The sequence below is a fragment of the Adiantum capillus-veneris genome, chromosome 26 (genome assembly GCF_014529385.1).
Source record: "Adiantum capillus-veneris isolate H3 chromosome 26, ASM1452938v2, whole genome shotgun sequence".
NCBI lineage: Eukaryota > Viridiplantae > Streptophyta > Polypodiopsida > Polypodiales > Pteridaceae > Adiantum > Adiantum capillus-veneris.
In genome coordinates, this window is record NC_140956.1 from 86,871,201 (window position 1) to 86,889,472 (window position 18,272).

Here is an 18,272-nt window from a genome sequence, read left to right on the forward strand (position 1 = left end):
TTTGGAGGAACTTGCTCGGTTATTGCCTTGCTTGAAAATATTTGCACGCCATTTGGTAGGACTCTTTTATGCCCAAATGTAACTCATTTTTAAGCATGAACTCTTCCATAAATTAAATATGTGCAAGAGGGACATGTTCACTCTTGCATGGGGGGGATTGCACCCAACTCTTGTGTCTATTCTTCTCCTCTCTTCTCTTTTCTCTCTCCGTGCCGGTGTAGCGCTCCGCTCTAGGAGGTGCATCTGCATGTGCTCTTCTACTCTGTGTGTGTGTGTGTGTGTGTGTGTGTGTGTGTTCATGTATAGCATGGACTATGCATTGTGCAATTGTCACGTATGTAGATTTGTTTGTTTATGGCTTGGAATGTGCTAATTTAGGTATTTTTCAGGGCCACCTTGCATCCATTTATAGCAGTCATGCATCCCTCTACCTGTCGTAAAGCTGGAAATAGCTAAATTACATAGGGTAGTGGGAAAAAAAGAGCTTTATAGTCTTGATTGCATATGCACCAGCAAGTGCAATAGAACTTCATCGGCTTACATTTTGGATTCCTTGACCTCTACCTCAGTCAACAAAAAAAAACAAAAAGAGCATGGTAAGTCATAGGTTAGTTGTGCACATGAATCAAACATAAGGTGCTAGTTTGAAAATCACGAACACTTACCAGATGAGAGGTTATGTCAAATGTAACTGTCAACTCGGTGTCGTGCAACTCCGCTGCTATGATGAGAAAAAGAGCAGAGAAATGCAAGCTAAGCTTCTTTGAAGCCTACACATTAAGTGAGTAGTGATCAAGGCTTGATAACAGGCCAAGCTTAATGATTAATGTATGCCATATGCGGCTTAGAAGGGCCAACAGATGCCTCAATGATGCCAACAATGAATATGCTTGCAGTGACCACAGATGAGAGATTATGATCTAGAACTGTAGTGCTTGAAGTGCTCTACCGGCCTGTCTTACGGCTCGTCGATTGGAGCCACGTTGAAGAAGTTATGGCACTTTGAAGTTTAAGTCAATTGTAGATCCGTACCGGATTGGGCAACTGCAGCTGATGTGACATAATCGGAATGAATGCACGGGCCTGAAGTGTTCACTTTGTGGAGCGCGTCGGTCTTTTCAGACCAACAATCGGAGTTCCGGTTGCCAAGTTATTTGTCGTTAAATATTCACCGGGGGCTGGCTCCGTACCAGTTTGATCCGCTTAGTCAGTGCGCCATCTGGGATTTTTTTTTACTTGACCGAGTTTTGGAATGTCATGCAACAAAACTTTGGTTGATATGTTGTGCCTGACAAGAATATTATTTATTGGAGGTTGCTGATATCAGGAAATGCCCAACATGGCTATGGCTTAAGCAGATACAAATCGAGGGTCATTGTTCAAATGCAATCACTTATACTTGCATCTTGCGGGCATGTGGCACTATTCAAGACTTTTACGACATCGAAATTCATGAAGGTATTGTTAGCTAAGGACTGCTGAGAGAAATAAGTTGTGCTTGGCAATACCTAGGTCGGCATGTATGCAAAATGTGGTGCCCAACAAGGGGCAAGGGCCACCCACATTAAACCCAAGTGGGTATGGTTGAAGGCCGCCCGCCCAAAAAGGCACAAAGGCCGCCCAGTAAGGGTTTTAATAAGGGAGAATTTGAAAGAAAGGAGGGAGGATAAAGGAGATGGCGGGTAGAGACAGAGAGGGGATTGCGCAGGAAAAGAACGGCTCACACCGGCCATAACGGGCATCGAGCGATGTCGAGCAAGAAGGGAAAAAGCCAGAACTTGCCAGCGCGCATCATTTTGGTCCTAATCCCGGAGGATTTGGTGCCACTCGTCCTCGCCAGTTACCACGTCATAGAGATGTTCCCGCGCCACATCATTAGCGCCGGCGCCACTGCCTAGTAAAGGCATGCTTATAATAGCGCTCTTTTGGCATGCGAGAAAAGCCAAGGCAAGAAGTTAACAAAGGGAAGGAGAAGCCAATGAGGTCATGAAGAGGAGAAGAGAGGCATAACGAGGGGGGGGTTTGAGCTCAAAGGCGAGGAGATCTGGGAAGGAGACAAGAACTCGGAGATTGGAAGGAAAGCTTTGACAAGGATCTCGCTTAATCTCTCTCTCTCTCTCTCTCTCTCTCTCTCTCTCTCTCTCTCTCTCTCTCTCTCTCTCTCTCTCTCTCTCTCTCTCTCTCTCTCTCTCTCTCTCTCTCTCTCTCTCTCTCTCTCTCGCTTTGCAAAGGATTCGTGCTAGAGCAATAAGGCAAGGGAGATAACGGGGAGATTCGAGGGAAGAAAAACGTGAAGAAGGAGAAGAGCTCAAGAGGCAAGCCAAGGCGAGGAGGAAGCTCGCTCTGGTCCATTGCTAACAAAAGAACGATTCTCTCTCTCTCGCTCGCTCTCATCCTCGAAGCTAGCTAAGTGAAGAGAAAGCTCGAGGCTTGAATCCGGTGATGCATTAGGTAAGGCAAAAGATGCTTGGCAAGAGTAGATAAGCACATTCCGGCAAGATAAGGTACTCAAGAAAAAGAGAGTTAGAGCTCGGCAAGAGTTGGAGCGTGGCTTGGCAAAGGAGAATAAGGCAGTGCAAAAAAAAAAAAAAAACACAAAGCAGGAAGTTACAGGATAATTGGTAGTAACTGAAGCTTGATAATTAAAGTAGTGAGCATAATCGAAGCTTGCAGAATTCATGAGGTAAAAGAGGCAAATAAAGCGACAAAAGGGAATCTAATCACCGACATTAGTTCGAAGTTGATTAAGCGTTTTCTTAAGTCCGGTGTCGTTAACGGCCCGGTTAATCTTGTAAACGGGAGCTTAAGCTCCTAGTTAGCAGATGATCCAAGTGACGGTGCTGCTAACAGCCCGCCTTGGCTAAGAATTAAGTTGTATTCAAATCTTTAATCAATGAATTGATGATTGCGGTGATGGACAGAGTTATCGGCTGTTCTTGTTCTCTCTCTTACACACCTCCCACAGCCAGAGGCCCGGTGCCTTCCCGGCTCACGTAGCGAACACATATCCCCCGACATCGGGTGTCCTCACAGTGAGGAAACCACAAATCATTGAGTGTCTCTTGCATTGTGTCTATTTTCACCTTAAGCTCCAAGTTTTGCTTTGCATTCAAATCACAGCTTTGTGATGAATTCTACAGTCCATTGGCAGCATCATGCAGCTTCTATCGCAACACCGTGACGATTGGGCTAACCTTCGCATTGTTTGCTTGCAATACGCTTGCGGCTTCCAGCTCCTCTTGTAAATTTTTGAGATCCTTTTTATCATCCTCCAATTGTGTTCTCAAATGAATGACAATTGCTCCGATGATTGCAAATCCTCCAAGGCAAAAAATGAAAGGCTTTCCACCTCCTGAGTGCTACAATGAGACAATGGTGTTCCCTTGGAAGCTGACCTGTTGCTCATACCTACTCGGATTGAGTTTTCCTCCCACATTTCAGTTGATTCATCCTCATGTTTTGGAGCTTGATACTGGGAATTACTCATCCTCCACTTATTGACATGGCCCTCAAAGTAGCCCTTCTCATGAAGATCCTACATATATTGCACAACAAACTCAGCCCAATTGAACTTCATGGTCGTACCGCTTGTAATCAACACATGACTGAATTCTTTGAAAAATCCCTTTGCGAATGTGGAGCTGAACTTTATGTTTTTGGGACCCTTCTAGTAGGCCTTATAGTGTAACTACATCACCTGCTCATACATGTCACTACGGATGCAATTGCATTTAATGCAGTACTTGCTGGGATCCTTTGTTGGTCTGAACACAATAAACCATTCCACGTCACTAAGATGCTCCCACCTCACCAATTTGGGATCTAAACAAGTCATGGAGAGGCCATAAGCAGCATTGAAATCTTCCACAGTTACACAAAATTTCTCTTGCAATGAGATCTCCACCTTGGGAGCTCTCCATTGGACTAGACACATGCAATAGGAACCTTAAAAAAACACCAAAAGGTCACATGATCAAGAGAGTATAATCTGACAAAATACATTCCATCTACATATGTAATGCCCCTCTCTTTTTTGTTGTGAATGCAAAATTCACTACTCATTGGGGAGTCGATCGAAGACTGCATGTAGGAGACACTGAGCAGAGGAACACACACACACATTGGGGGGGGGGGGGGGGGAGAGAGAGAGAGAGAGAGAGAGAGAGAGAGAGAGAGAGAGAGAGAGAGAGAGAGAGAGAGAGAGAGAGAGAGAGAGAGAGAGAGAAGAGAGAGAAAGAGAGGGAGAGGGAGAGGGAGAGAGAGAGAGAGAGAGAGAGAGAGAGAGAGAGAGAGAGAGAGAGAGAGAGAGAGAGAGAAGAGAGAGAAAGAGAGGGAGAGGGAGAGAGAGAGAGAGAGAGAGAGAGAGAGAGAGAGAGAGAGAGAGAGAGAGAGAGAGTGAGAGAGAGAAAACCTGAGTCATTCCTTCCTTTTCTTGCATGCATGAATTGTGACATTGGGGTTCCTTAGGAATCAGATAGCTTCACTCTTTTGCAAGGTGGAGGAGAAGCAGTAGTAGACCTGGCCCTGCTATGTTTCTTGGCTGGTGGATGGTTGGATGAGTCCTTGGAGGTCTCTTGGTATTCTCTCTCTCTCTCTCTCTCTCTCTCTCTCTCTCTCTCTCTCTCTCTCTCTCTCCCCCCCCCCCCCTCCCCTTGCATCATGCTGAGTAGCAACTTATGGCTATTTGGCAGAGTCCCTCACGTCTCTTTCCTGTGGCATTAGGGAAATTTTGACTCTCAAATGGGCCCTATAAGGAGTTTGACTTTCTCCCTCTTGTCCAAAACGGGTCCACATTAATTTTTTTACAAATGAAATCAAAACTTTTTGGACCTTTTGGATTTAGAATGTACTCATCAATATCTATCCATTGATACATAGCATGCCATTATATATTTTTTTATTCTAGAAGATTCTAATTTTTTATGTGACAAATCTGTCTTATAAATGGAATCTCTCCCCACATTTTAGCTTCAGTGGTGAAGCCATAACTTCTACAATTCAACTCCAAATTTTTTGGAGTTTGGGGATTAAAACCTACTTTCTAAGATCTTTCCAATGATATGTTGGTCGATAGGGTTTTGACAAAGCGTTTATGTACTTCACCGGGTTGCCCACTTTGGACAAGAGAGGCAAAGTCAAACATCCTTATAGGGCCCCTTTGAGAGTCCAAATTCTCACTAATGCCCCCATGCCCCGCTTCTCTACGCCTTCATCAATACACTTTACTCAGGAACGTCCCACTGAAATTGACTGTTGAGAATGGAAAAAGAGAGCTTTGGCTCACCAAGTTAAAGTTCAAGTTTGAAATTGTCCCACCACTCAACCTCACATGATTGCACCCCTCTCATTTTAAATACACAATTTCATATACTCATCCTAAATATTGTCCTTATGCTAATGATATGTTCTTGTTGGCACATGCTAACCAACACAAAAAGCGCGACACGTTAACATGCTTACACCTATACTTAGAGAAGATTTTTTGCCCATGAATGAGGCACATAGAAATTGGTTGGCTTGGGACAAGTGTTCCATGTGACAACTTAAATTATTGCTGGAATATATCTCGCACTATTGAGATGTTATATCAAGTTGGAAGGGTTAGACACCTTTCAACAAATAGGTGGATCTATCCGTGGTTTGACACCAAAGCTTAATAAGAACACTATTGTGCCGCTTTTGCGAGCACAAGGTGAAACATGAGGATCTGCCTGCATTTTCAAGGTTTTGAAAAAATTATGATTTAGACAAGATTTTTCTATGGCATCCATATGACAAAAATGTATGCTTTATGTGGGTTTTTTTGGAGCAAAAGTGCTTCAAAGTGGGCTAGATGGGTTGGAAAGTGAAGGTTGTACAAAGGGCTAGTTTTCCACTTGAAAAGGTAGAGTTTGAAGTGTTGAGTAAGCTGGTCTAGACGGCTCCTCAAACAGAGCCACGGTGTGTGAGATATGGAAGTTTAAAGATGGAAGTGGTTGCGGATCTGAGATGGACAAGGTAGATGGGAATAGGTGATCAAGATATCAAGCTTCGAAGTTTTGTTGGGGTCCAAGTCTCTGGTGGTTTGTCTACTTTTGAAAGTGTGCATCTGGAAGTTTTTGAAATTTGATACGGTTTGGACTATGCTATGCAGCATATGGAGCTAGCAGGAGGAGACAACATGTTAAACAGATCCTGGACCATGGGGATATTGTGGATTGAAGTTTGTGTAGATCACAGCAGTGCACTACGAGATGGATTTTCCCAGTTTTACTTGCAGTGGTTGTATTGCCCGGCAAGGTTAGAAGGTGACAAGGTCTACACACGCTGGAGCTAGAAACAAGGACTTTCATGGAGATTTTGCGGCTTGAGAACTTGAGCACCAGGTAGCAAGTGGTAGAGCATTGAAATAGGAAAGGAAAAAATGCATTTTTTTGAAGTGTATTGGGGAATGTGGAGGGCCTTTGGGGGTGGATAATCAACCGATCCCCACATGTCATCTCTATTATTCAACATGGGGTTTGAAGGTCCAAAATATCATGCTATCTATACTACAACAGTGGAGCTTCTAAGGCATCACAACGGGGAGCTTTCCATGGGAGCTCCTCACAAGCATGAGCCATGGCATTGATAGGGGTGCTGCTGGATGCGCGTTGAGCAAGGGACAGTTGGTAGATTTTTCCACAATGATGGTGGCGTGCAATGGTGGTGGTGGCAGTGTTTGAAGCCTTTGAGCAGTTGGCAATGATGATGTGGTGCCTGCTATAGGGTGGGGTCTTGTGCCCTCTTAAGGCCAGACTTTTAAGAGCTTAATCTCCCCCCCACTAGAAATATCGCTAGTGGTAGGAGGAGAGTTCATATGGAGAGAGAGAGAGAGAGAGAGAGAGAGAGAGAGAGAGAGAGAGAGAGAGAGAGAGAGAGAGAGAGAGAGAGAGAGAGAGAGAGAGAGAGAGAGAGAGAGAGAGAGAGAGAGAGAGAGAGAGAGAGAGAGTCTCAAGTTTGGACAAAGAGGAAGAGATGGGGCAGTTTAGGGACTCCCAAGCGGACAATTCAAGTGGGCGGCCAATGTAAGCAAGTCTAGATAGTAGGGTTTCCAAGGTGAAAAAAAAAGAGAGAGAAAAGGTTAATAAGATTAATTCAGAATTCCATGGGGCACTAGCGACCCCTCCATAAGACAAAAAGAGCAGGTGGAGAGCATGAAAATGGATCCAAAGTTTCCAAAATTGGAGTGGTAATGGAACTATTGAAAGTGAAGTTTCTAAAAATGAGCAGAGCCTCCCTATAGAGGCCATTTTTGTATCATTTTAGGGGGATTTTTGGCCTTTCAAAGGGCTTTTTGGCATTTTTTGGAGGTTATTGGAAAGGAGCTATTGGGTGTGATTGGATCTTTGATGCAATTTTTGGCACGAGAGGGGGGAGGGGGGGGGGGGGGGGGGGGGGGGGGGGGGGAGAGGGGTACTGATAAAGGCCCATAGAGGCGTTGGGGTTCCTTGTTTGCACTTGGTTCTCCAAAGAAGTGGGGAAAGTATCAAAGAAGCTCCAAAAAGCATCAAGAGCACAAAAAGACTCGACGATGGTTCAATTTTTGAGAGCTTTCAGATTGAAGGATTGTAGTTCAGAGGGCATACCGATGTGGGCTTACACAACCGGATTGTAGAAAGAGGAATCAAAAATCTAAAGTTGTATCATGTCTTGAGTCTGGATTCTATGTTTCTTACTACTTAACAATTAATAGCGTTCTTATTGATAATATTTTCTCTTAAACTCTCTCTAATCATCAGTATTATGTGAATTTAATGTTACTTAAATCTATTTGAACCTGTTTATCCTAGTTTGAGCGTTTGCTAAGCTCCTCTCTACAGGTAGATGCACGTTGCTTTCTCGATCGACCCTGGAGAGCCACGCACTCCGACAAATTTGGTGAACCTGACACGAAATTGACCGGGGTGGATGGAGCCTGCCATGGTGACAAGCTAAGAAGATAGTGATGCAATAGATTATGGGGCTAATTGCTGCTATTTTGCAACAACAATATTCAAATCAAGTGCAATTTATGAACCAAAATTTGGATACTGGTTTGAAATCCGAGAATTGGGAATTTCAATAACCTTCAAAAGGTGAACTAGGTGGATTTCAAGAGCATAATAACACATAAATTTTTCAAGTATCAAAGTCAGCAATAGAAAAAAGGAAATTTAATGAGGAAGAAAGCTAAAAGCGAGAGATGGTGAAGCAATTGGCACTTAAAAATGCCAAATGCTCAAGTTTTTATCAGTAGAGCATTTTTTATGGTTATGATCCAGCATGTTACTTGGAGTGCTATGAGGAGGAACTAGAGCTACATGGGGTTTTAAAAAAGAACCGGATTCTAAAGTCTGATAGGTTTGTGATCCCTGATTGAATTGAGCGAGTCCAAGAGCTTCAACAACAAAATCTGCATAGTTGGAGTAAGTTTAAAGTTGCTATCATCCGTGAACCATGGATCCAAGCATGTATGAAGATGATGAGGATTGTGATAATGTGCCTACTTATGTGGAGGTTTGCAATTAGAATCAGGCTAGTCTTGAAAGTACTATCAATGGATGGAAGGTTATTACAGGATACGGATGATGAATAAGTTTTTTGAGAAGTCTATGCAAAGCTTGAGATTACAAATTCCATGATGAAGGTTCAAGCTGAAGACTTACAGGGTCAAGAAAGGCATGAGGATTCACAGGGTTTGTCCACACTTCAGGGTTCATAGGGTGTGGATTTGTATGAGCATCTATAGGGTTTGGATACACCGGTTTTTTAAGGCTTGAATGAGCAAGAAAATGTGCTTGAAGAACCGCAAAGGTGATGATTTAGAGGGGGTGCATACACCTTTTTTATCAAGTTTTGGTGATGCAGAGGTCACAATGTGGAAGATTGATTCTCAATTTGATGGTGCCTATTCAGAGGGGGTGCAGGATCAAGTTGAATCTCTTGGTGTGGCCTATGATTGGTTTCATTGTATTGATCATATGGATAGGGTGGTGGATGCTATTTTCCATAAGCATGCTCGGCTTTGTGCTACAGAAGTTTAAAGATATTTGATAAGGAAGAGAAAATTCAAGATCAGTTATAACAGGTATGGCTAGTATTGTGCATGCCATATGTGAAAAGCCTAGTTTGCCACTTGAGATGTGCATGGTAGAGAATTCTTCTCAAACGGTAGACCCATAGTTTATGTGTTTATTGGAAAAAGTTTTGGAAGCTAAGGGTATTGAGTTATGGATACTAAGGGTACTGAGCAATTTGATTTTGTGCATAAGCAAGTTTATCCATATGTAGCTGGTGATGAGGACCTTATGCAATTTCTGGATGAGGTTCTACTAGATTTTGGGTATGTACCAAAAAGGGAAACTTTTTTTATGATTCTCAGGAACCGCATGAAGAGAATTTTTCCAAAGCACTCACCAACTCTGATGAGCAAGACCAAAATTCTACTACGCGAGTGGATGAAGCTACATTAAAAATGCTCCTACCCATAATTGATGATCAACAATTTGCTGAGAAGGTTGCACAAGGAATATGGAAAGTATCTAATGGTGCCTAATTCTATATGGGATCTCATGCTACCCTGCAATGTAGGGGATTTTCCGCTAGCTTTTGATCTAGGAGGAGATGGTTATATGCATGGTCCAAGGAAATTGATGGATATGCCGTTTGATATCTAGGTGGATCTTGATATGTTCGTGATCTTGGGCAGTTGACTTATATGCCATATGATCCAGGTCGGGTTCATTATGGTTTATGGGTCATGAAAGTGAAATTTCTAAAAATGAGCAGAGCCTCCCTATAAAGGCCATTTTTGTATCATATTAGGGGTCTTTTTGGCCATTTCAAAGGTTTTTTTGGCATTTTTTGCAGGCAATTGGCAGGGAGCTATTGGGTGTGATTGGATCTTTGATGAGGCTTTGGGCACTAGGGGGTGTACCAATTGAAGCCCATAGAGGAATTGGGGTTCTTTCTTTGCGCTTTGTTCTCCAGAGTAGTGGGGAAAGTATCAAAGAAGGTCCAAAGGAGCATAAAAAACACAAAAAGACTCAATGATGGTTCAATTGTTGAGAGATTTTTGGTCAAAAGGTTGCAATTTAAAGGGCATTCCAATGCGAGCATGTGAAACACAATTGTAGAAAGAGGAATCAAAAATCTAAAGTTGTATCACCTATCAGTTGAATAGATCTCTTAAGTCTTGATTCTATGTTTTTTACTACCTAACAATTAATAGGTTTTTATTGACAGTCTTTTCTCTTAAACTCTCTCTAATCATAAATATTACTTGTATTTAACCTTAATTAAACCTATATGCACTCATTTATCCTAGTTTGAGTGTCTTCTAAGCTCTTGTCTATAGCCAGAGGCCCGGTGATTTTCCGGTCAACCCTGGAGAAACATGCACTCTGACAACGTCAAGAATCACGACCCCAAAACAATTGAGGAGGCCATAGTGCAATCTCACATCCAGGATGATCTAGAGGATAAGATACCACACAATACTCATGTGCTTGATAATACACATGGTAATACACACACACAACATGGGCCTAATCAAAGAAAGTTTTTAGTACCCAACTCAGAGGCGGCCAAGAAACCCAAGGGGTCTGGAGGGCCTCTCTCTACAAAAGAATTTGAGAAGGGAAAAAAAGGTAAAATTATGTTTTTAATGTTTAGGAAGCCACCATGACAAAAAGGATTGTCCCAGGGGGAAATCTATTGCCTAGGGCCAGGAGAGAGCAAGTGCACACGGTGCACACGGTGCATCTATTGCCTCTTGAGTCTTCCTTATGTTTCTCCAAAGTGGTGGTAACACACACCGAGGTGGTGCATGAATGATGTATAAGAACTTCCATGTAACAAACCTTTTATCCACATGCGCTAGTGAATATGCACGGATCTATACAAGGAAACAAGGTGCGCATCCTGGTAGATGATGGTGCTACTCACAATTTCATTAACTATGGGTTAGTGAAATGGCTCAAATTGACCCAAACTTTGATTTTCCACTATTTCAAGGTAGCGATGATGAAGTGCTATGATGCCAAAGTATGGAATACTCAAGTGAGAGATGTACTATTGGAAACTCAAGGATATTCTACATCCTTGGATTTCCAGGTTATGAACATGGAGATGGAAGATGTGGTACTTATTTGAGAATGGTTGCATAGCCTAGGACCATCACTTAAACATAGCTACAAGCACAACAATCTAATGCTTGAATCCCATGGTGCACATGTTTTGTTTTTTGGAGAGAAGGATGTGCCTTCCTCACCATTGATATGTACAATATATCTTATGAAGCTCACTTCTCAACACCGCATGCTTCTCTCTCTTCTCTTCTCGAAATGGCTGGTACTCTCTCTCCCCTCAACAAGCAGAAGATGCTAGTCAATTAGAAGATTTTTTAGCAAAATTTCAAGATGTTTTTTCTAATGATCTACCACTAGGATTACTGTCGAGACGATCTGTGCAACATGGCATAGACGTGGTTGCGAGAAATGAACCGGTTAGCAAACCACCCTATAGAATGATTCATTTTGAAGCTGCTGAGGTGAAACGTCAACTTCCTTACTATCTTAGTAGAGGGTTTATTAAATCGAGTTCTTCACCATGGGCTTCTCCTATTCTATTGGTGAAGAAAATTGATGGTAGCATGCTCATGTGCATTGACTACCGTGGTTTAAATATGGTAACTGTAAAAGAAAAAATACCCATTATCACGAGTGGTTGGATGAATTTTTTGACAAGTTCATTCATGCTTGTATTTTCACAAAGATACAATTGCGCTCAGGATATCACCAAGTACGCATTCAACTTGCTGATATACCCAAAACTAGATTCCGAATAAGTTTTGGACATTATGAATTTTGGTGATGCCCTTTGGGTTAACAAATGCGTCTCCACCTTGCATGACACTGATGGAAATTGTTTTGAGACCGTATTTGGGCAAGTTTGTTATCATCTTTCTCAATGAAATTCTTGTGTAAAGTGCTTATGAGGAAGATCACTTGCAACATCCAAGGCATGTGTTTGAATCGCTACAAGCAAACAATCTATATGCCAAAGAGTCGAAGTGTGATTTTCTCAAGGAGGAAATACACTATCTAGGGCATTCTATCTCAGCTGATGGGCAACACATGGATCAATCAAAAGTGGATGCCATTCAGAAGTGGCCTTATCCCCGAAATCTAGAAGAGCTACATATTTTCTTGGGATTTGCTAGTTTTTTTCGCAGGTTTGTTAAAAACTATGCCCTTATTCCTGTGCCAATGATGAAGTTCAGTTTGAAAATGTGTTTCACCATGAGAATAAAATGATTTACACAACAAACTAGCTTGAAGGGCGAGAAGGCAAAATGGGCTGAGATTCTTCAGGAGTATGACACAAATCTCCGGTATCATAAAGGACAATACAATGCAGTGGCTGATTCTCTTAGTCATATGCTTGAGCATAAAATAGTCATGGCTCGTAAAAAGCTCAATATAAAAATAAATAGTTGTCTACATCTCAACTTATAAATGAACCATAAAATACTAAGTATTTCCATGAAATCCAATGGTGGCAGTTTTACTCCGAATAACTACTATTGCCTTATTGTCAAGCAAGTCACTGATCTTCTCACACAACATCTGACAAGTGATCATATTCCACAGTTCAAATCAACATTGCAATGCTTCATCAAAATATCAAATATTTCACAAAAAAATCATCAAAAGCCATTACATACCCCGCGGTTGAAAGGAAATTGTTCTCAATCATTACCAAAACCAAACTAGCGACAGTGGTAGCCAACCACCACTGGTAGAGTGGTCTAGTAATTGGCATTGCCTAAACCGGTGGATCTACACCAATGGGCGTGCTACCTAAATTGGCAAATGTGCACTAATTCTTCCTACATCAGCTAGCATTTAATTTTGTGCTACCTAAATTGCCAAAAATGCACTAATGTTGCCACTACTACAAATGGATGCAAGGTGGCCCTGCAAAATAGCACACTCCAAGCCATAAACAAAAAAATTGGCATACCTGACGAATTGCACAATGCATAGTCCATGCTATACATGAGCAGAGAGAGACAAAGAGTGAGCCTAGAGATGTGCAGATAGGGATCAGTAAAAAAGTGAAGTTCATCTCTAGATGTATTGTCCCCTTTGGTATTTCCAATCTTCTTGCAAGGTGGGCTTTCTTGAATCAAATATTGGTGCGGAGGTATCTTGAAATCCGAAGGCGACACGCACTCACGCAATTCACATCACAAAGATAGGCTTTAACATTAGGGAAAATTTGGACTCTCAAAGGGGTCCTATAAGGACTTTGACTTTCTCTCTCTTGTCCAGAACGGACGCAAGATAAAAATTTTACAAATGAAATCAAAACTTGTCGAACCTTTTGGATTTAGAATGTACTCTTTGAGATCTATCCATTGATAGATAGCATGCCATTAGATTCCTTATATTCTAGAAGATTCCATTTTTTGATGTAACAACTTTGTCTTATATAAAATGGAATCTCTCCCCACATTTCAACTTCAGCGGCGGTGAGGTGATAACATCTACAAACCAACTCCAAATTTGTCGGAGTTTGGGGATTTAAAACCTACTTTCTAAGATCTTTCCAATGATATGTTGGTTGATAGGGTTTGGACAAAGCATTTATGTACTTCATTGGGTTGCACACTTTGGACAAGAGAGGCAAAGTCAAACCTCCTTATAGGGCCCTTTTGAGAGTCCAAATTTTCCCTTATGTGTATGAGTGGAGATGATGGAAGTCGACCACTTGTAGGACATCCATATTGGACAAGGTTTTTCTGAAGACTACAAAATTTGGTGTGACATCAACAACAATAGAGGAAGATGAATAAGGAGACCAATTCACTCTTGAAGCTCTGGTCAACACACCTTCAGGATCGATAGAGGATTTTCCATGGATTTGGCCTGCGTACTCAACGAAACATTTTCACCATGGAGAAGACTTTAGTTTGCAGAACAACCGCCACCCTTACCATTTGATGTGTGTGTCTTTGACTCTCTCACACTCTCTGCATAGAAGCTAAAGTGCACATCCTCGTCTTTGCACAAGCTCCATCTCTATCTCTTTTTGTCTGTCTAGAACCCCCCCTTTCTCTCTTTCTCTTTGTGTGCCAAAGTTCCAATGCCCATCTCCATCTCCGTACAAGCTTCATCTCTATCTCTCTTTGTGTGTCCAAAAGATCTCTCTCTCTCTCTCTCTCTCTCTCTATATATATATATATATATATATATATATATAATATATAAAATATTGAATCATAGCACAAACGATAGACACACGGACACCCAAAACCCAATAACTACAATAATTGCTCATTCAGATAATCACAAACAACATAGGCTCTAAATACTAAATTGTTAAACATTATACACATCATACTCACAATATCTCTCATATTGAATCACAAACATGCTCTCTCATACCCAATACATAAATAATACACAGTTCAGTGGCATAGAACACTTCTGATCGTTATCAAAGAATCAATTACTACATTGATTGAATGCTTGAGAAATTTTATACAAAAGCTTTCATTTAAACACCTTTTCACATATCATCACTTCCTAAGGTTCTGTTAGGCCTGCTTTATCTCTTATTTATGCCTGGCACAAGACGATGGTTGATATGCCAAAATCAGGCATGAATGCCACAATCGTTGATCAGAACTTCAAAATGTGTCAAGTGCCTTTTTCAAAACTTTTTATATTTTTTTTTCAAAAAGACAGGTTTAGGAAATTCTACTTATACACACTGAAGTGCCTAAAAAGTAATCCAAGCTTTAGATCTATACATGCATACTCACCTTTCCATTCTCCCACATATCTAATCATGAAAACACTTTAGTAGTTGTAATCTAACCCAATTTAGGTTGCTCTATCCTAGATTCCTTCACTTCAGAATTTTTATAAAATTCTCCATCCTGCATTTCTTTATAAGACTTCTTCTGGTTTATGATCTCCTCCTTCTCCCAGACTCTGAATCAACTAAATCATTTACACTTTCTATTTCCTTCAACTTCTCAACATTATTCTCCTTTTTTGATTCCTTTAGCTCTTGTTTTTTTGTTTTTTTTAATTTTTTAATTTTTGAATTTTCCATAGAATCCTAACAATCAAACCTATGTTGAATCTCTGGGCTTGCCAACTTGATTGTAGCTGTATGGAAATTACTTTCTCCTTCAACAACTCAATCTCTAGCTTTAATTGCATATTTTCTTGCTTCAATTTCTCCACCATATCAGATAGGGTCTAATTCTTTGTCAAATAGTCCAAATCTCCTTTGTTATAAATCCTTCTGTAACTGTCATCTAGATATGAGTTTGAAACCAAATCCTCCACCTTGATTTTGATAATTTTCCACATTTGTTTCATTGTCTTAAGTACCTATTCCTTCATTAATTCCACTTTTGCATTAATTAACAACACTCCTTGTAACTCCACACCCTCATTCTCACGTACTTGTTTCTCCATTAGCAATAATGGAGAAACACTTCTTTTAGGTAACTCATTCTTTGCTAACAATTCACTGTTTGCATCTCCAAGTACATCTAGCTTTGCAACCATTAATTCTTTTATCTCACTTGTCCATTCCTCAAACTGCTCAATTGACTTCCTCATATTCAACCTTTTCTTTCTCTCCTCCATAATCTTCACCTACAAATTTTTAATTTCTAAGTCATGTTCCTCCTATCTATGCTTAAGCTTTTGCTCCAAATCAATATAGTTGTGAAATTCAACAGATCCATCTGCTGAGCCTGAATTATTGCAGTCTATTGGACTACATGAGTCCATATCTTAATAACATAATCCATAGCCATTTATGAAGTCATCAGTGAGTGATATACATCTTCCCTCTCTTTTCTTCCTACCTCACCCTACTTAAAGTAATCCTCTTTAGTATCTTCTCTGTTACAACCTCCTCCAAGATTTTTCTTCTCATGAAATTACTGTTTTTTTCTTATAGAAAACTTCACCCCATTTAGGTAAAGTTTTTGAATCTCTTATCAATGGTTTTTAAAAACATCATCATCCTCCACCTATACCTGCTACATTTTCCCCCTTTTAGCCTTTGCACCATCAGAAATACCTTCCATCATCTCTACAAAAGACTTCTTTTGCCCTCCTCTTTGCTTTGGTGTTACTGAGCTAACTCCCTATTTTTTTGAGCTTTGTTTTTCAACATCAGTCACTTGCTATGGTAAAGGAGCCACTAAAGGGGAAAACAATGCTTGCAAGTATGACCCAAGTCTACATATGTTGACTAACTTTCCCTTGTCCTTCAATTACACGTTTGCCATGAGATTTTCATACAAATATCTTGCCATTTCTCTGAGTGTATTGTAAGCCTCTTTTGACATATAGTCAAACTTAAGCAGCAAAGAGACTCTCTCCATGTACCATTTCAACTATGCCCATCTAAAAACATCAGTACCCCTAAGCTCATAATAGAATTTATTTGCTGTTTGCACCCCAAATTCTTTCCTCATCTTTGTGTCAGAGACTACATCAACTTTGTAACCACTTAATCTCACCTGAAAAGTTGCTGCAACCAAAGCATATGATATTTACTGATCTTTGATATTTTTCTCCCTCGACATCCTCACATACTTAAGCTGAGCATTAGCATTTACATTTTGACACCATTCCCACCCAAGGGAGAATAAAAAATTTCCCATAGCTCAACTAGCTTCAGTCATACCTGATAATCAAGATTTTTTAGGTCCAAGTCATGTTTAAACTCATATCGAGTTTTTGCTACATCCACTACCTTTGCTATAGTAACTTCCTCCACCTATTGAACCTTCGGCTCTACCTCCACCTCTAGCTAGCTAATGAGCTCCATGGCAGAAATTTTTGTCAACCAAGGTGAAGTACTCTAGAGTGCTATACGTATAACCCCTTGACACAAGTCAATTTCTAATTGAGCCACTTGCACAGGAAGTGAATTAAGCTTGTCAAGTTGCTCCCACTACATGTCTTTTGACTACGTTCGTGTAGCCAAATCGTGTCGACCCTAGAAGAGGTCACATGCAATGATGTGTATGCTTATAGATGCATGGCAAAGGGCTAGAGCAGATGGGAAGAACTTGTGCAGGCAAGTTGCAGCGGAAATGTATGCTTTATGTGGTTTTTTAGGCCAAAAGGGCTCCAGATAGGGCCTAACAGGGAGGCAGATGAAGGGTGTTCAAAGTGTTTTTTTTTTGCTCAAATATGTAGAGCTTGAGATGCTGAAGGAGTAGGTCCAAAAGACTCATCAAACAGAGCTACAGAGCCTAAGATATTGGAGTTTGCAGGTACAATGTGTTGTAGATTCTTGCCGGATAGGGCAGTTGGAGACAGATGGCCCGAGATGATGTCAAATGTATGGATGCATAGTGCTCTATCTTATGGGGCCTACCCATCTTTTCAGATTGCAGATCGGAGCTACAGATAGCAGTTTATGGTCAGTTGAAGTTTTGTCGGGGGCTAAGTTGGTGCCCACCTGACCGCATTGGGAGCTGTTCCATCTGTTGTTTTTTGGGATTCGACCAAGTTTTGGATTGTTATATGTAGCATATGGAGTTAAGAGGAAGAAACTGCATGTCAATTGGATCTCGGAGCATGACGTTATAGCCCGTTGAAGTTGGGGATCCGTTGTTGAGCAGAGCAGTATTGGGGTGAAAGCATGTTAACGTGTCGCGCTTTTTGTGCTAGTTCACATATGCCAACAATCGTAGATTATAAGCATAACACACGGATAGGACATTCATGTTTTTTCAAGTGTGTGGGCCACCATCATGAACTATACAAAGTGTAATACTTGGACTTCGAAAAAATGAATCATAATATTTTTAAAATCTCTAACAGTTAAGCTCAGTCGGTATGTTGAGGTAGTGGTGTAGTCATGAAGCATGGAGGGAAGCACAACGCAAGGGCCACAGGTCAGAGAGAGGGAGGAAAGTGATTGCGAGTTGCAAGCAGGTCTGCAATTAGAGGCCAACAGTCAGCCCAAGTGGAGGATAGCTCACCACTGGAGCCAGCCACCTCCGACAGCAATCTTAACAGTACTCCACCGAGAAGGAAGTCGAGGGGCAAAGGTTTTGTTGCTTCTCCTCCACCTTGCAAAAGATTGAATGCTTCTAATTCCCAAGGATCCCCAATGTCAAAGTACATGCATGCAGGGAAGGGGAAGCATGACTCAGGTACTCTCTCTCTCTCTCTCTCTTTTCAATGCGGGGGCCACATTTGGAAGTTGTAAATCAA